This window comes from Heterodontus francisci, unplaced genomic scaffold (genome assembly GCF_036365525.1).
Source record: "Heterodontus francisci isolate sHetFra1 unplaced genomic scaffold, sHetFra1.hap1 HAP1_SCAFFOLD_159, whole genome shotgun sequence".
Taxonomy (NCBI): Eukaryota; Metazoa; Chordata; class Chondrichthyes; order Heterodontiformes; family Heterodontidae; genus Heterodontus; species Heterodontus francisci.
Window position 1 is genome coordinate 1,311,231 of NW_027140908.1, and position 22,054 is coordinate 1,333,284.

Here is a 22,054-nt window from a genome sequence, read left to right on the forward strand (position 1 = left end):
ACTATACCAAAATTCGGCAGGAGCTGGGAAATGTAGATTGGGAGCAGCTGTTTGAAGGTAAATCCACATGTGATATGTGGGAGGCTTTTAAAGAGAGGTTGATTAGCGTGCAGGAGAGACATGTTCCTGTGAAAATGAGGGATAGAAATGGCAAGATTAGGGAACCATGGATGACAGGTGAAATTGTGAGACTAGCTGAGAGGAAAAAGGAAGCATACATAAGGTCTAGGCGGCTGATGAAAGACGAAGCTTTGAAAGAATATCGGGAATGTAGGACCAATCTGAAACGAGGAATTAAGAGGGCTAAAAGGGGTCATGAAATATCTTTAGCAAACAGGGTTAAGGAAAATCCCAAAGCCTTTTATTCATATATAAGGAGAAAGAGGGTATCTAGAGAAAGGATTGGCCCACTAAAGGACAAAGGAGGAATGTTATGCTTGGACTCAGAGAAAATGGGTGAGATTCTAAACGAGTACTTTGCATCGGTATTCACCGAGGAGAGGGACATGACGGATGTTGAGGTTAGGAACAGATGTTTGATTACTCTCAGTCAAGTCGGCATAAGGAGGGAGGAAGTGTTGGGTATTCTAAAGGGCATTAAGGTGGACAAGTCCCCAGGTCCGGATGGGATCTATCCCAGGTTACTGAGGGAAGTGAGAGTGGAAATAGCTGGGGCCTTAACAGATATCTTTGCAGCATCCTTAAACACGGGTGAGGTCCCGGAGGACTGGAGAATTGCTAATGTTGTCCCCTTGTTTAAGAAGCAGGGATAATCCAGGTAATTATAGACCGGTGAGCCTGACGTCAGTGGTAGGGAAGCTGCTGGAGAAGATACTGAGGGATAGGATCTATTCCCATTTGGAAGAAAATGGGCTCATCAGTGAAAGGCAACATGGTTTTGTGCAGGGAAGGTCATGTCTTACCAACTTAATAGAATTCTTTGAGGAAGTGACAAAGTTGATTGATGATGGAAGGGCTGTCGATGTCATATACATGGACTTCAGTAAGGCGTTTGATAAGGTTCCCCATGGCAGGCTGATGGAGAAAGTGAAGGCGCTTGGGGTCCAAGGTGTACTAGCTAGATGGATAAAGAACTGGCTGGGCAACAGGAGACAGAGAGTAGCAGTGGAAGGGAGTTTCTCAAAATGGAGACGTGTGACCAGTGGTGTTCCACAGGGATCCGTGCTGGGACCACTGTTGTTTGTGATATACATTAATGATTTGGAGGAAAGTATAGGTGGTCTGATTAGCAAATTTGCAGACGACACTACGATTGGTGGAGTAGCAGATAGTGAAGGGGACTGTCAGAGAATACAGCAGAATATAGATAGATTGGAGAGTTGGGCAGAGAAATGGCAGATGGAGTTCAATCAGGGCAAATGCGAGGTGATGCATTTTGGAAGATCCAATTCAAGAGTGAACTATACAGTAAATGGAAAAGTCCTGGGGAAAATTGATGTCCAGAGAGATTTGGGTGTTCAGGTCCACTGTTCCCTGAAGGTGGCAACGCAGGTAAATAGAGTGGTCAAGAAGGCATACGGCATGCTTTCCTTCATCGGAAGGGGCATTGAGTACAAGAGTTGGCAGGTCATGTTACAGTTGTATAGGACTTTGGTTCGGCCACATTTGGAATACTGCGAACAGTTCTGGTCGCCACATTATCAAAAGGATGTGGATGCTTTGGAGAGGGTGCCGAGGAGGTTCACCAGGATGTTGCCTGGTATGGAGGGCGCTAGCTATGAAGAGAGGTTGAGTAGATTAGGATTATTTTCATTAGAAAGACGGAGGTTGAAGGGGGACCTGATTGAGGCGTACAAAATCATGAGAGGTATAGACAGGGTGGATAGCAAGAAGCTTTTTCCCAGAGTGGGGGTTTCAATTACTAGAGGACACGAGATCAAAGTGAAATGGGAAAAGTTTAGGGGGGATATGCGTGGAAAGTTCTTTACGCAGAGGGTGGTGGGCACCTGGAACGCATTGCCAGCGGAGGTGGTAGATGCGGGCACGATGGAGTCTTTTAAGATGTATCTGGACAGATACATGAATGGGCAGGAAGAAAAGAGATACAGAAGCTTAGAAAATAGGCGACATGTTTAGAGAGAGGATCTGGATCGGCGCAGGCTTGGAGGGCCGAAGGGCCTGTTCCTGTGCTGTAATTATCTTTGTTCACTGATACCAGGTAACACAGACACGCACTTACACCAAGTAACACAAACACACACTTACATCAAGTAACAAAGACATACACAGACACCAAGTTACAAAGACATACAATTACACCAGGTAACAAAGACACACTGGGCAGCACATTGGCACAGTGGTTAGCAGCCTCAAGCTCCAGGGACCCGGGCCTGATTCTGGGTAATGCCTGTGCGGAGTTTGCAAGTTCTCCCTGTGTCTGCGTGGGTTTCCTCCGGGTGCTCCGGTTTCCTCCCACATGCCAAAGACTTGCAGATTGATAGGTTAATTGGCCATTATAAATTGCCCCTAGTATAGGTAGGTGGTAGGGAAATATATAGGGACAGGTGGGGATGTGATAGGAATACGGGATTAGTGTAGGATTAGTATAAATGGGTGGTTGATGGTCGGCACAGACCTGGTTGGCCGAAGGCCCTGTTTCAGTGCTGTGTCACTAAACTAAAAACTGACACCCAGTAACACAAACAAACACACGCTGACACCCAGTAACATAGAGAAACACTGATACACAGTAACAAAGACATACACTGACACACAGACACACACTGTCACCAAGTTACAAAGACATACACTGACACCCAGTAACAAAGACATGCAATTACGCCAAGTCACAAAGACATACACTGATAACCAGTAACATAGACAAACACTTACTCCAAGTATCAAAGACGTACACAGACATCAAGTAACAAAGACATACACTCACACCCAGTAACAAAGACATACACAGACACCAAGTAACAAAGACATACACTGATACCCAGTAACACAGACACACACTTACACCAAGTAACAAAGACATACACTGATATCCAGCAACACAGACACACACTTACACCAAGTAACACAGACATACACTGACACCAAGTAACAAAGACATACACAGACACCAAGTAACAAAGGCATACACTGACACCAAGTAACAAAGACATACACAGACACCAAGTAACAAAGACACACAATTACAACAAGTAACACAGACAGACAATTACACCAAGTAACAAAGACATACACTTACACCAAGTATTTTGACATACACTGACACCAAGTAACAAAGACATCCACTGATACCCAGTAACACAGACACACAATTACACCAAGTAACAAAGACATACACTGACACCAAGTCACAAAGACACACACTGACACCCAATAACAAAGGCATATACTGACACCAAGTCACAAAGACATGCACTGATACCCAGTAACACAGACGCACACTTACACCAAGTTACACAGACATACACTGACACCAAGTAACAAAGACATACACTGATACCCAGTAACACAGACACACACTTACACCAAGTAACAAAGACATACACTTACACCAAGTAACACAAACACACACTTACACCAGGTTACAAAGACATACACTGACACCAAGTAACAAAGACATAGAATTACACCAAGTAACAAAGACACACACTTACACCAAGTAACACAGCCATACACTGACACCAAGTAACAACGACATACACTGTTACCCAGTAACACAGACAGACACTTACACCAAGTAACAAAGACATACACTGATACCAAGTAACACAGACACACACTTACACCAAGTAACACAGACACACACTTACACCAAGTAACAAAGACATACACTTACACCAAGTAACAAAGACACACACTTACACCAAGTAACACAGACATACACTGACACCAAGTAACAAAGACACACACTGACACCCAGTAACAAAGACATACACTGACACCAAGTCACAAAGACATACACTGATACCAAGTAACAAAGACATACAATTACACCAAGTAACAAAGACACACAATTACACCAAGTAACACTGACATACACTGACACCATGTAACAAAGACATGCACTGATACACAGTAACACAGACACACACTTACACCAAGTAACAAAGACATACACTGATACCCAGTAACACAGACACACACTTACACCAAGTAACAAAGACATACACTGACACCAAGTCACAAAGACACACACTGACGCCCAGTAACAAAGACATACACTGACATCAAGTAACAAAGACATACACTTACACCAAGTAACAAAGACACACACTGACACCAAATAACAAAGACACACACTGACACCCAGTAACAAAGACATACACTGACACCAAGTCACAAAGACATAAACTGATACCAAGTAACAAAGACATACAATTACACCAATTAACAAAGACACACACTTACACCAATCAACACAGACATACACTGACACCATGTAACAAAGACATGCACTGATACACAGTAACACAGACACACACTTACAGCAAGTAACAAAGACATACACTGATACCCAGTAACACAGACACACACTTACACCAAGTAAGAAAGACATACACTGACACCAAGTCACAAAGACACACACTGACACCCAGTAACAAAGACATACACTGACACCAAGTCACAAAGACATACACTGATACCAAGTAACAAAGACATGCAATTACACCAAGTAACAAAGACACACATTTACACCAAGTAACACATCATACACTGACATCAAGTAACAAGGACATACACTGTTACCCAGTAACGCAGACACACACTAACACCAAGTAACAAAGACATACACTGATACCAAGTAACACAGACACACACTTACACCAGGTAACACAGAAAAACACTTACACCAAGTAACAAAGACAGACACTGACACCAAGTAACAAAGACAGACACTGATACCCAGTAACACAGACACACACTGACACCATGTAACAAAGACATACACTTACACCAAGTAACACAAACACACACTTACAGTAGGTTACAAAGACGGAAACTGACACCAAGTAACAAAGACATACAATTACACCAAGTAACAAAGACACACCCTTACACCAATTAACACAGCCATACACTGACACCAAGTAACAAAGACATACACTGTTACCCAGTAACACAGACACACACTTACACCAAGTAACAAAGACATACACTGATACCAAGTATCACAGACACACACTTACACCAAGTAACATAGACACACTCTTAAACCAAGTAACAATGACATACACTGACATCAAGTAACAAAGACATACACTTACACCAAGTAACACAGACATACACTGACAACAAGTAACAAAGACCTACAATTACACCATGTAACAAAGACACACACTTACACCAAGTAACACAGACATACACTGACACCATGTAACAAAGACATGCACTGATACCCAGTAACACAGACACACACTTACACCAAGTAACAAAGACATACACTGACACCAAGTCACAAAGACACACACTGACACCATGTAACAAAGACATGCACTGATACCCAGTAACAATGACATACACTGAAACCAAGAAACAAAGACATACACTGATACCCAGTAACACAGATACACACTTACACAAAGTAACAAAGACATACACTGACACCCAGGAACAAAGACAGACACTGACACCAAGTCACGAAAACATACACTGATACCCAGTAACACAGACACATACTTACACCAAGTAACAAAGACAAACACTGACACCAAGTAACAAAGACATCCACTGACACCAAGTAACAAAGACATACAATTAGAAAAAGTAACACAGACCCACACTGACACCCAGTAACACAAGCAAACACACACTGACACCCTGTAACATAGAGAAACACTGACACACAGTAACAAAGACATACACAGACAGACACTGACACCAAGTAACAAAGACTAACAGAGACACACACTGACACCAAGTCACAAAGACATACACTGACACCCAGTAACAAAGACATACACTGACACCAAGTCACAAAGTCATACACTGATACCCAGTAACACAGACACACACATACACCAAGTAATAAAGACATACACTGATATCCAGTGACACAGACACACACTGACACCAAGTAACAAAGACACACACTGACACCCAGTAACAAAGACATACACTGACACCAAGTCACAGAGACATACACTGATACCAAGTAACAAAGACATACAATTACACCAAGTAACAAAGACACACACTTACACCAAGTAACACAGACATACACTGACACCATGTAACAAAGACATGCACTGATACACAGTGACACAGACACACACTTACACCAAGTAACAAAGACATACACTGATACCCAGTAACACAGACACACACTTACACCAAGTAACAAAGCCATACACTGACACCAAGTCACAAAGACACACACTGACACCCAGTAACAAAGACATACACTGACACCAAGTCACAAAGACATACACTGATACCAAGTAACAAAGACATGCAATTACACCAAGTAACAAAGACACACACTTACACCAAGTAACACAGACATACACTGACACCAAGTAACAAGGACATACACTGTTACCCAGTAACGCAGACACACACTTACACCAAGTAACAAAGACATACACTGATACCAAGTAACACAGACACACACTTACACCAAGTAACACAGAAAAACACTTACACAAAGTAACAAAGACAGCCGCTGACACCAAGTAACAAAGACAGTCACTGATACCCAGTAACACAGACACACACTCACACCAAGTAACAAAGACATACACTGATACCTAGTAACACAGACACACACTTACACCAAGTAACAAAGACATACACTGACATCAAGTCACAAAGACACACACTGACACCATGTAACAAAGACATGCACTGATACCCAGGAACAAAGACATACACTGACACCAAGTCACAAAGACATACACTGATACCCAGTAACACAGATACATACTTACACCAAGTAACAATGACAAACACTGACACCAAGTAACAAAGACATCCACTGACACCAAGTAACAAAGACATACAATTAGAAAAAGTAACACAGACAAACACTGACACCCAGTAACACAAACAAACACACACTGACACCCTGTAACATAGAGAAACACTGACACACAGTAACAAAGACATACACAGACAGACACTGACACCAAGTAACAAAGACTAACAGAGACACACACTGACACCAAGTCACAAAGACATACACTGACACCCAGTAACAAAGACATACACTGACACCAAGTCACAAAGACATACACTGATACCCAGTAACACAGACACACACTTACACCAAGTAACAAAGACATACACTGACACCAAGTCACAAAGACATAAACTGATACCAAGTAACAAAGACATACAATTACACCAATTAACAAAGACACACACTTACACCAATCAACACAGACATACACTGACACCATGTAACAAAGACATGCACTGATACACAGTAACACAGACACACACTTACAGCAAGTAACAAAGACATACACTGATACCCAGTAACACAGACACACACTTACACCAAGTAAGAAAGACATACACTGACACCAAGTCACAAAGACACACACTGACACCCAGTAACAAAGACATACACTGACACCAAGTCACAAAGACATACACTGATACCAAGTAACAAAGACATGCAATTACACCAAGTAACAAAGACACACATTTACACCAAGTAACACATCATACACTGACATCAAGTAACAAGGACATACACTGTTACCCAGTAACGCAGACACACACTAACACCAAGTAACAAAGACATACACTGATACCAAGTAACACAGACACACACTTACACCAGGTAACACAGAAAAACACTTACACCAAGTAACAAAGACAGACACTGACACCAAGTAACAAAGACAGACACTGATACCCAGTAACACAGACACACACTGACACCATGTAACAAAGACATACACTTACACCAAGTAACACAAACACACACTTACAGTAGGTTACAAAGACGGAAACTGACACCAAGTAACAAAGACATACAATTACACCAAGTAACAAAGACACACCCTTACACCAATTAACACAGCCATACACTGACACCAAGTAACAAAGACATACACTGTTACCCAGTAACACAGACACACACTTACACCAAGTAACAAAGACATACACTGATACCAAGTATCACAGACACACACTTACACCAAGTAACATAGACACACTCTTAAACCAAGTAACAATGACATACACTGACATCAAGTAACAAAGACATACACTTACACCAAGTAACACAGACATACACTGACAACAAGTAACAAAGACCTACAATTACACCATGTAACAAAGACACACACTTACACCAAGTAACACAGACATACACTGACACCATGTAACAAAGACATGCACTGATACCCAGTAACACAGACACACACTTACACCAAGTAACAAAGACATACACTGACACCAAGTCACAAAGACACACACTGACACCATGTAACAAAGACATGCACTGATACCCAGTAACAATGACATACACTGAAACCAAGAAACAAAGACATACACTGATACCCAGTAACACAGATACACACTTACACAAAGTAACAAAGACATACACTGACACCCAGGAACAAAGACAGACACTGACACCAAGTCACGAAAACATACACTGATACCCAGTAACACAGACACATACTTACACCAAGTAACAAAGACAAACACTGACACCAAGTAACAAAGACATCCACTGACACCAAGTAACAAAGACATACAATTAGAAAAAGTAACACAGACCCACACTGACACCCAGTAACACAAGCAAACACACACTGACACCCTGTAACATAGAGAAACACTGACACACAGTAACAAAGACATACACAGACAGACACTGACACCAAGTAACAAAGACTAACAGAGACACACACTGACACCAAGTCACAAAGACATACACTGACACCCAGTAACAAAGACATACACTGACACCAAGTCACAAAGTCATACACTGATACCCAGTAACACAGACACACACATACACCAAGTAATAAAGACATACACTGATATCCAGTGACACAGACACACACTGACACCAAGTAACAAAGACACACACTGACACCCAGTAACAAAGACATACACTGACACCAAGTCACAGAGACATACACTGATACCAAGTAACAAAGACATACAATTACACCAAGTAACAAAGACACACACTTACACCAAGTAACACAGACATACACTGACACCATGTAACAAAGACATGCACTGATACACAGTGACACAGACACACACTTACACCAAGTAACAAAGACATACACTGATACCCAGTAACACAGACACACACTTACACCAAGTAACAAAGCCATACACTGACACCAAGTCACAAAGACACACACTGACACCCAGTAACAAAGACATACACTGACACCAAGTCACAAAGACATACACTGATACCAAGTAACAAAGACATGCAATTACACCAAGTAACAAAGACACACACTTACACCAAGTAACACAGACATACACTGACACCAAGTAACAAGGACATACACTGTTACCCAGTAACGCAGACACACACTTACACCAAGTAACAAAGACATACACTGATACCAAGTAACACAGACACACACTTACACCAAGTAACACAGAAAAACACTTACACAAAGTAACAAAGACAGCCGCTGACACCAAGTAACAAAGACAGTCACTGATACCCAGTAACACAGACACACACTCACACCAAGTAACAAAGACATACACTGATACCTAGTAACACAGACACACACTTACACCAAGTAACAAAGACATACACTGACATCAAGTCACAAAGACACACACTGACACCATGTAACAAAGACATGCACTGATACCCAGGAACAAAGACATACACTGACACCAAGTCACAAAGACATACACTGATACCCAGTAACACAGATACATACTTACACCAAGTAACAATGACAAACACTGACACCAAGTAACAAAGACATCCACTGACACCAAGTAACAAAGACATACAATTAGAAAAAGTAACACAGACAAACACTGACACCCAGTAACACAAACAAACACACACTGACACCCTGTAACATAGAGAAACACTGACACACAGTAACAAAGACATACACAGACAGACACTGACACCAAGTAACAAAGACTAACAGAGACACACACTGACACCAAGTCACAAAGACATACACTGACACCCAGTAACAAAGACATACACTGACACCAAGTCACAAAGACATACACTGATACCCAGTAACACAGACACACACTTACACCAAGTAACAAAGACATACACCGATATCCAGTAACACAGACACACACTTACACCAAGTAACACAGACATACACTGACACCAAGTAACAAAGACATACACTGACACCAAGTCACAAAGACATACACTGAAACCCAGTAACAAAGACATACACTGACACCAAGTCACAAAGACATACACTGACACCAAGTAACAAAGACATACACTTACACCTAGTGACAAAGACATACACTGACACCAAGTAACAAAGACATACAATTACACCAAGTAACAAAGACACACACTTACACCAAGTAGCACAGACATACACTGACAACCAGCAACAAAGACATGCACTGACATCCAGTAACAAAGACAAACACTGATACCAAGAAACAAAGACATACACTGATACCCAGTAACAAAGACATACAATTGCACCAAGTAAAAAAGACATACACTGACACCAAGTAACAAAGACATACACTGATACCAAGTAACACAGACACACACTTACACCAAGTAACACAAACACAGACTTACATCAAGTAACAAAGACATACACAGACACCAAGTAACAAAGACATACAATTACACCAGGTAACAAAGACACACTGGGCGGCACATTGGCACTGTGGTTAGCAGCCTCAAGTTCCAGGGACCCGGGCTCGATTCTGGGTAATGCCTCTGCGGAGTTTGCAAGTTCTCCCTGTGTCTGCGTGGGATTCCTCCGGGTGCTCTGGTTTCCTCCCACATGCCAAAGACTTGCAGATTGATAGGTTAATTGGCCATTATAAATTGCCCCTAGTATAGGTAGGTGGTAGGGAAATATATAGGGACAGTTGGGGATGTGATAGGAATACGGGATTAGTGTAGGATTAGTATAAATGGGTGGTTGATGGTCGGCACAGACCTGGTTGGCCGAAGGGCCTGTTTCAGTGCTGCATCACTAAACTAAATACTGACACGCAGTAACACAAAAAAACACACGCTGACACCCAGTAACATACAGAAACACTGATACACAGTAACAAAGACATACACTGACACACAGACACACACTGTCACCAAGTTACAAAGACATACACTGAAACCCAGTAACAAAGACATACAGTCACGCCAAGGAACAAAGACATACACAGACACCAAGTAACAAAGACATACACTGATACCCAGTAACACAGACAAACACTTACACCAAGTAACAAAGACATACACTGATATCCAGTAACACAGACACACACTTACACCAAGTAACACAGACATACACTGACACCAAGTAACAAAGACATACACAGACACCAAGTAACAAAGGCATACACTGACACCAAGTAACAAAGACATACACAGACACCAAGTAACAAAGACACACACTTACACCAAGTAAAACAGACAGACAATTACACCAAGTAACAAAGACATACACTGACACCAAGTCACAAAGACACACACTGGCACCCAATAACAAAGACATACACTGACACCAAGTCACAAAGACATACACTGATACCCAGTAACACAGACGCACACTTACATCAAGTTACACAGACAGACACTGACACCAAGTAACAAAGACATACACTGATACCCAGTAACACCGACACACACTTACACCAAGTAACAAAGACATACACTTACACCAAGTAACACAAACACACACTTACACCAAGTTACAAAGACATACACTGACACCAAGTCACAAAGACATCCAATTACAACAAGTAACAAAGACACACACTTACACCAAGTAACACAGCCATACACTGACACCAAGTAACAAAGACATACACTGTTACCCAGTAACACTGACAGACACTTACACCAAGTAACAAAGAGACACACACTTACACCATGTAACAAAGACATACACTGACACCAAGTAACAAAGACATACACTGATACCAAGTAACACAGACACACACTTACACCAAGTAACACAGACACACACTTACACGATGTAACAAAGACATACACTGACACCAACTAACAAAGACATACTCTTACACCAAGTAACACAGACATACACTGGCACCAAGTAACAAAGACACACAATGACACCCAGTAACAAAGACACACACTTACACCAAGTAACACAGACATACTCTGACACCAAGTCACAAAGACATACACTGATACCAAGTAACAAAGACATACAATTACACCAAGTAACAAAGACACACACTTACACCAAGTAACACAGACATGCACTGACACCATGTAACAAAGACATGCACTGATACACAGTAACACAGACACACACTTACACCAAGTAACAAAGACATACACTGATACCCAGTAACACAGACACACACTTACACCAAGTAACAAAGACATACACTGACACCTAGTAACAAAGACAGACACTGACACCCAGTATCAAAGACATGCAGTGACACCAAGTCACAAAGACATACACTGATACCAAGTCACAAAGACATGCAATTACACCAAGTAACAGAGACACACACTTACACCAAGTAACACAGACATACACTGAGACCAAGTAACAAGGAAATACACTGTTACCCAGTAACGCAGACACACACTTACACCAAGTAACAAAGACATACACTGATACCAAGTAACACAGACACACACTTGCACCAGGTAACACTGAAAAACACTTACACCTAGTAACAAAGACAGACACTGACACCAAGTAACAAAGACAGACACTGATACCCAGTAACACAGACACACACTTACACCAAGTAACAAAGACAGACACTTACACCAAGTAACACAAACAGACACTTACACCAAGTTACAAAGACGGAAACTGACACCAAGAAACAAAGACATACAATTACACCAAGTAACAAAGACACACACTTACACCAATTAACGCAGAAATACACTGACACCAAGTAACAAAGACATACACTGTTAGCCAGTAACACAGACACACACTTACACCAAGTGACAAAGACATACACTGATACCAAGTAAAACTGAAACACACTTACACCAACTAACATAGACACACACTTACACCAAGTAACAAAGACATACACTGACACCAAGTAACAAAGACACACACTTACACCAAGTAACACAGACAGACACTGACACCAAGTAACAAAGACATACACTGATACCAAGTAACACAGACACACACTTACACCAAGTAACACAGACACACACTTACACGATGTAACAAAGACATACACTGACACCAACTAACAAAGACATACTCTTACACCAAGTAACACAGACATACACTGGCACCAAGTAACAAAGACACACAATGACACCCAGTAACAAAGACACACACTTACACCAAGTAACACAGACATACTCTGACACCAAGTCACAAAGACATACACTGATACCAAGTAACAAAGACATACAATTACACCAAGTAACAAAGACACACACTTACACCAAGTAACACAGACATGCACTGACACCATGTAACAAAGACATGCACTGATACACAGTAACACAGACACACACTTACACCAAGTAACAAAGACATACACTGATACCCAGTAACACAGACACACACTTACACCAAGTAACAAAGACATACACTGACACCTAGTAACAAAGACAGACACTGACACCCAGTATCAAAGACATGCAGTGACACCAAGTCACAAAGACATACACTGATACCAAGTCACAAAGACATGCAATTACACCAAGTAACAGAGACACACACGTACACCAAGTAACACAGACATACACTGAGACCAAGTAACAAGGAAATACACTGTTACCCAGTAACGCAGACACACACTTACACCAAGTAACAAAGACATACACTGATACCAAGTAACACAGACACACACTTGCACCAGGTAACACTGAAAAACACTTACACCTAGTAACAAAGACAGACACTGACACCAAGTAACAAAGACAGACACTGATACCCAGTAACACAGACACACACTTACACCAAGTAACAAAGACAGACACTTACACCAAGTAACACAAACAGACACTTACACCAAGTTACAAAGACGGAAACTGACACCAAGAAACAAAGACATACAATTACACCAAGTAACAAAGACCCACACTTACACCAATTAACGCAGAAATACACTGACACCAAGTAACAAAGACATACACTGTTAGCCAGTAACACAGACACACACTTACACCAAGTGACAAAGACATACACTGATACCAAGTAAAACTGAAACACACTTACACCAACTAACATAGACACACACTTACACCAAGTAACAAAGACATACACTGACACCAAGTAACAAAGACACACACTTACACCAAGTAACACAGACAGACACTGACACCATGTAACAAAGACATGCACTGATACACAGTAACACAGACACACACTTACATCAAGTAACAAAGACATACACTGGTACCTAGTAACACAGACACACACTTGCACCAAGTAACAAAGACATACACTGACACCAAGTCACAAAGACACACACTGACACCATGTAACAAAGACATGCACTGATACCCAGTAACAAAGACCTACACTGACACCAAGAAACAAAGACATACACTGATACCCAGTAACACAGACACACACTTACACCATGTAACAAAGACATACACTGACACCCAGTAACAAAGACATACACTGACACCAAGTCACAAAGACATACACTGATACCCAGTAACACAGACACATACTTACACCAAGTAACAAAGACAAACACTGACACCAAGTAACAAAGACATCCACTGACACCAAGTAACAAAGACATACAATTAGAAAAAGTAACACAGACACACACTGACACCCAGAAACACAAACAAACACACACTGACACCCTGTAACATAGAGAAACACTGACACACAGTAACAAAGACATACACAGACAGACACTGACACCAAGTAACAAAGACTAACAGAGACACACACTGACACCAAGTCACAAAGACATACACTGACACCCAGTAACAAAGACATACACTGACACAACTTCACAAAGACATACACTGATACCCAGTAACACAGACACACACTTACACCAAGTAACAAAGACATACACTGATATCCAGTAACACAGACACACACTTACACCAAGTAACACAGACATACACTGACACCAAGTAACAAAGACATACACTGACACCAAGTCACAAAGACAGACACTGACACCCAGTAACAAAGACATACACTGACACAACTTCACAAAGACATACACTGATACCCAGTAACACAGACACACACTTACACCAAGTAACAAAGACATACACTGATATCCAGTAACACAGACACACACTTACACCAAGTAACACAGACATACACTGACACCAAGTAACAAAGACATACACTGACACCAAGTCACAAAGACAGACACTGACACCCAGTAACAAAGACATACACTGACACCCAGTAACACAGACACACACTTACACCAAGTAACAAAGACATACACTGACACCAAGTGACAAAGACATACACTGATACCCAGTAACACAGACATACACTGACACCAAGTAACAAAGACATACACAGACACCAAGTAACAAAGGCATACACTTACACCAAGTAACAAAGACACACACTTACACCAAGTAACACAGACATACACTGACACCAAGTAACAAAGACAGACAATTACACCAAGTAGCAAAGACATACACTTACACCAAGTATTTTGACATACACTGACACCAAGTAACAAAGACATACAATTACACCAAGTAACACAGACATACACTGACACCATGTAACAAAGACATGCACTGATACCCAGTAACACAGACGCACACCTACAACAAGTAACAAAGACATACACTGATACCCAGTAACACAGACACACACTTACACCAAGTAACAAAGACATACACTGACACCAAGTCACAAAGACACACACTGACACCCAGTAACAAAGACATACACTGACACCAAGTCACAAAGACATGCACTGATACCAAGTAACAAGGACATACAATTACACCAAGTAACAAAGACACACACTTCCACCAAGTAACACAGACATACACTGACACCCAGTAACAAAGACATACACTGACACCAAGTCACAAAGACATGCACTGATACCAGGTAACAAAGACATACAATTACACCAAGTAACAAAGTCACACACTTACACTAAGTAACACAGACATACACTGACACCAAGTAACAAAGACATACACTGTTACCCAGTAACACAGACACACACTTACACCAAGTAACAAAGACAGACATAGACACCAAGTAACAAAGACAGACACTGATACCCAGTAACACAGACACACAGTTACACCAAGTAACAAAGACATACACTGACACCAAGTAACACAAACACACACTTACACCAAGTTACAAAGACATACAATTACACCAAGTAACAAAGACGGACAAATACACCAAGTAACAAAGACAGACACTGATACCCAGTAACACAGACACACACTTACACCAATTAACACAGCCATACACTGACACCAAGTAACAAAGACATACACTGACACCCAGTAACAAAGGCATACTCTGACACCAAGTCACAAAGACATACACTGATACCCAGTAACACAGTCACACACTTACACCAAGTAACAAAGACATACACAGATACCAAGTAACACAGACACACACTTACACCAAGAAACACAGACACACACTTACACCAAGTAACGAAGACATACACTGACACCAAGTAACAAAGACATACACTTACACCAAGTAACACAGACATACAATTACATAAAGTAACACAGACACACACTGACACCCAGTAACACAAACAAACACACACTGACACCCAGTAACATAGAGAAACACTGACACACAGTAACAAAGTCATACACAGACAGACACTGACACCAAGTAACAAAGACTAACAGAGACACACACTGACACCAAGTCACAAAGACATACACTGACACCCAGTAACAAAGACATACACTGACACCAAGTAACAAAGACATACACTGATACCTAGTAAAACAGACACACACTTACACCAAGTCACAAAGACATCCACTGACACCAAGTCACAAAGACACACACTGACACCATGTAACAAAGACATGCACTGATACCCAGTAACAAAGACATACACTGACACCAAGTAACAAAGACATACACTGACACCAAGAAACAAAGACATACACTGATACCCAGTAACACAGACACACACTTACACCAAGTAACAAAGACATACACTGACAACCAGTAACAAAGATATACACTGACACCAAGTCACAAAGACATACACTGATACCAAGTAACACAGACACACACTTACACCAAGTAAGAAAGACAAACACTGACACCAAGTAACAAAGACATCCACTGACACCAAGAAACAAAGACATACAATTACAAAAAGTAACACAGACACACACTGACACCCAGTAACACAAACAAACACACACTGACTCCCAGTAACATAGAGAAACACTGACACACAGTAACAAAGACATACACAGACAGACACTGACACCAAGTAACAAAGACTAACAGAGACACACACTGACACCAAGTCACAAAGTCATACACTGACACCCAGTAACAAAGACATACACTGACACCAAGTCACAAAGACATACACTGATACCCAGTAACGCAGACACACACTTCCACAATGTAACAAAGACAAACACTGACACCAAGTAACAAAGACATATACTTACACAAAGTAACACAGACATACACTGACACCAAGTAACAAAGACATACACTTACACCATGTAACAAAGACAAACACTTACACCAAGCAACACAGACATACACTGACACCAAGTAACAAAGACATACACTGACACCCAGTAACACAGACACACACATACACCAAGTAACGACGACATACACTGACACCAAGTAACAAAGACATACACTGTTGCCCAGTAACACAGACACACACTTACACCAAGTAACAAAGACATACACAGATAACAAGTAACACAGGCACACACTTACACCAAGTAACACAGACACACACTTACACCAAGAAACAAAGACATACACTGACACCAAGTAACAAAGACATACACTTACACCAAGTAACACAGACATACACTGACAACAAGTAACAAAGACATACAATTACACCAAGTAACAAAGACACACACTTACACCAAGTAACACAGACATACACTGACACCATGTAACAAAGACATGCACTGATAGCCAGTAACACAGACACACACTTACACCAAGTAACAAAGACATACACTGATACCTAGTAACACAGACACACACTTACATCAAGTAACAAAGACATGCACTGATACCCAGTAACAAAGACATACACTGACACCAAGTAACAAAGACATACACTGACACCAAGAAACAAAGACATACACTGATACCCAGTAACACAGACACACACTTACACCAAGTCACAAAGACATACACTGCTGCCCAGTAACACAGACACACACTGACACCAAGTAAGAAAGACAAACTCTGACACCAAGTAACAAAGACATCCACTGACACCAAGTAACAAAGACACACACTTACACCAAGCAACACAGACATACACTGACACCAAGTAACAAAGACATACACTGACACCCAGTAACACAGACACACACATACACCAAGTAACGACGACATACACTGACTCCAAGTAACAAAGACATACACTGATACCCAGTAACACAGACACACACTTACACCAAGTAACAAAGACACACACTTACACCAAGTAACACAGACATACACTGACACCAAGGCACAAAGACATACACTGACACCAAGTAACAAAGACATAAGCTGACACCCAGTAACCAAGACATACACTGACACCAAGTCACAAAGACATACAGTGACACCCAGTAACAAAGACATACACAGACACAAAGTCACAAAGACATACACTAACACCAAGTAACAAAGCCATAAACTGACACCCAGTAACCAAGACATACACTGACACAAAGTCACAAAGACATACAGTGACACCCAGTAACAAAGACATACACTGACAACAAGTCACAAAGACATACACTGACACCAAGTAACAAAGACATAAACTGATACCCAGTAACACAGACACACACCTAAACCAAGTAACAAATACATACACTGACACCAAGTAACAAAGACACACACTTACACCAAGTAACGCAGACATTCACTGACACCAAGTGACAAAGACATACACTGTTACCCAGTAACACAGACACACACTTACACCAAGTAACACAGACATACACTGACACCAAGAAACAAAGACATGCAATTACACCAAGTAACAAAGACACACACGTACACCAAGTAAAACAGACATACACTGACACCAAGGCACAAAGACATACACTGACACCAAGTAACAAAGACATAAGCTGACACCCAGTAACCAAGACATACACTGACACAAAGTCACAAAGACATACAGTGACACCCAGTAACAAAGACATACACAGACACAAAGTCACAAAGACATACACTGACACCAAGTAACAAAGACATAAACTGACACCCAGTAACCAAGACATACACTGACACAAAGTCACAAAGACATACACTTACACCAAGTAACACAGACATACAATTACATAAAGTAACACAGACACACACTGACACCCAGTAACACAAACAAACACACACTGACACCCAGTAACATAGAGAAACACTGACACACAGTAACAAAGTCATACACAGACAGACACTGACACCAAGTAACAAAGACTAACAGAGACACACACTGACACCAAGTCACAAAGACATACACTGACACCCAGTAACAAAGACATACACTGACACCAAGTAACAAAGACATACACTGATACCTAGTAAAACAGACACACACTTACACCAAGTCACAAAGACATACACTGACACCAAGTCACAAAGACACACACTGACACCATGTAACAAAGACATGCACTGATACCCAGTAACAAAGACATACACTGACACCAAGTAACAAAGACATACACTGACACCAAGAAACAAAGACATACACTGATACCCAGTAACACAGACACACACTTACACCAAGTAACAAAGACATACACTGACAACCAGTAACAAAGATATGCACTGACACCAAGTCACAAAGACATACACTGATACCAAGTAACACAGACACACACTTACACCAAGTAAGAAAGACAAACACTGACACCAAGTAACAAAGACATCCACTGACACCAAGAAACAAAGACATACAATTACAAAAAGTAACACAGACACACACTGACACCCAGTAACACAAACAAACACACACTGACTCCCAGTAACATAGAGAAACACTGACACACAGTAACAAAGACATACACAGACAGACACTGACACCAAGTAACAAAGACTAACAGAGACACACACTGACACCAAGTCACAAAGTCATACACTGACACCCAGTAACAAAGACATACACTGACACCAAGTCACAAAGACATACACTGATACCCAGTAACGCAGACACACACTTCACAATGTAACAAAGACAAACACTGACACCAAGTAACAAAGACATATACTTACACAAAGTAACACAGACATACACTGACACCAAGTAACAAAGACATACACTTACACCATGTAACAAAGACAAACACTTACACCAAGCAACACAGACATACACTGACACCAAGTAACAAAGACATACACTGACACCCAGTAACACAGACACACACATACACCAAGTAACGACGACATACACTGACACCAAGTAACAAAGACATACACTGTTACCCAGTAACACAGACACACACTTACACCAAGTAACAAAGACATACACAGATAACAAGTAACACAGGCACACACTTACACCAAGTAACACAGCCACACACTTACACCAAGAAACAAAGACATACACTGACACCAAGTAACAAAGACATACACTTACACCAAGTAACACAGACATACACTGACAACAAGTAACAAAGACATACAATTACACCAAGTAACAAAGACACACACTTACACCAAGTAACACAGACATACACTGACACCATGTAACAAAGACATGCACTGATAGCCAGTAACACAGACACACACTTACACCAAGTAACAAAGACATACACTGATACCTAGTAACACAGACACACACTTACATCAAGTAACAAAGACATGCACTGATACCCAGTAACAAAGACATACACTGACACCAAGTAACAAAGACATACACTGACACCAAGAAACAAAGACATACACTGATACCCAGTAACACAGACACACACTTACACCAAGTAACAAAGACATACACTGACACCCAGTAACAAAGACATACACTTACACCAAGTCACAAAGACATACACTGCTGCCCAGTAACACAGACACACACTGACACCAAGTAAGAAAGACAAACTCTGACACCAAGTAACAAAGACATCCACTGACACCAAGTAACAAAGACACACACTTACACCAAGCAACACAGACATACACTGACACCAAGTAACAAAGACATACACTGACACCCAGTAACACAGACACACACATACACCAAGTAACGACGACATACACTGACTCCAAGTAACAAAGACATACACTGATACCCAGTAACACAGACACACACTTACACCAAGTAACAAAGACACACACTTACACCAAGTAACACAGACATACACTGACACCAAGGCACAAAGACATACACTGACACCAAGTAACAAAGACATAAGCTGACACCCAGTAACCAAGACATACACTGACACAAAGTCACAAAGACATACAGTGACACCCAGTAACAAAGACATACACAGACACAAAGTCACAAAGACATACACTGACACCAAGTAACAAAGACATAAACTGACACCCAGTAACCAAGACATACACTGACACAAAGTCACAAAGACATACACTTACACCAAGTAACACAGACATACAATTACATAAAGTAACACAGACACACACTGACACCCAGTAACACAAACAAACACACACTGACACCCAGTAACATAGAGAAACACTGACACACAGTAACAAAGTCATACACAGACAGACACTGACACCAAGTAACAAAGACT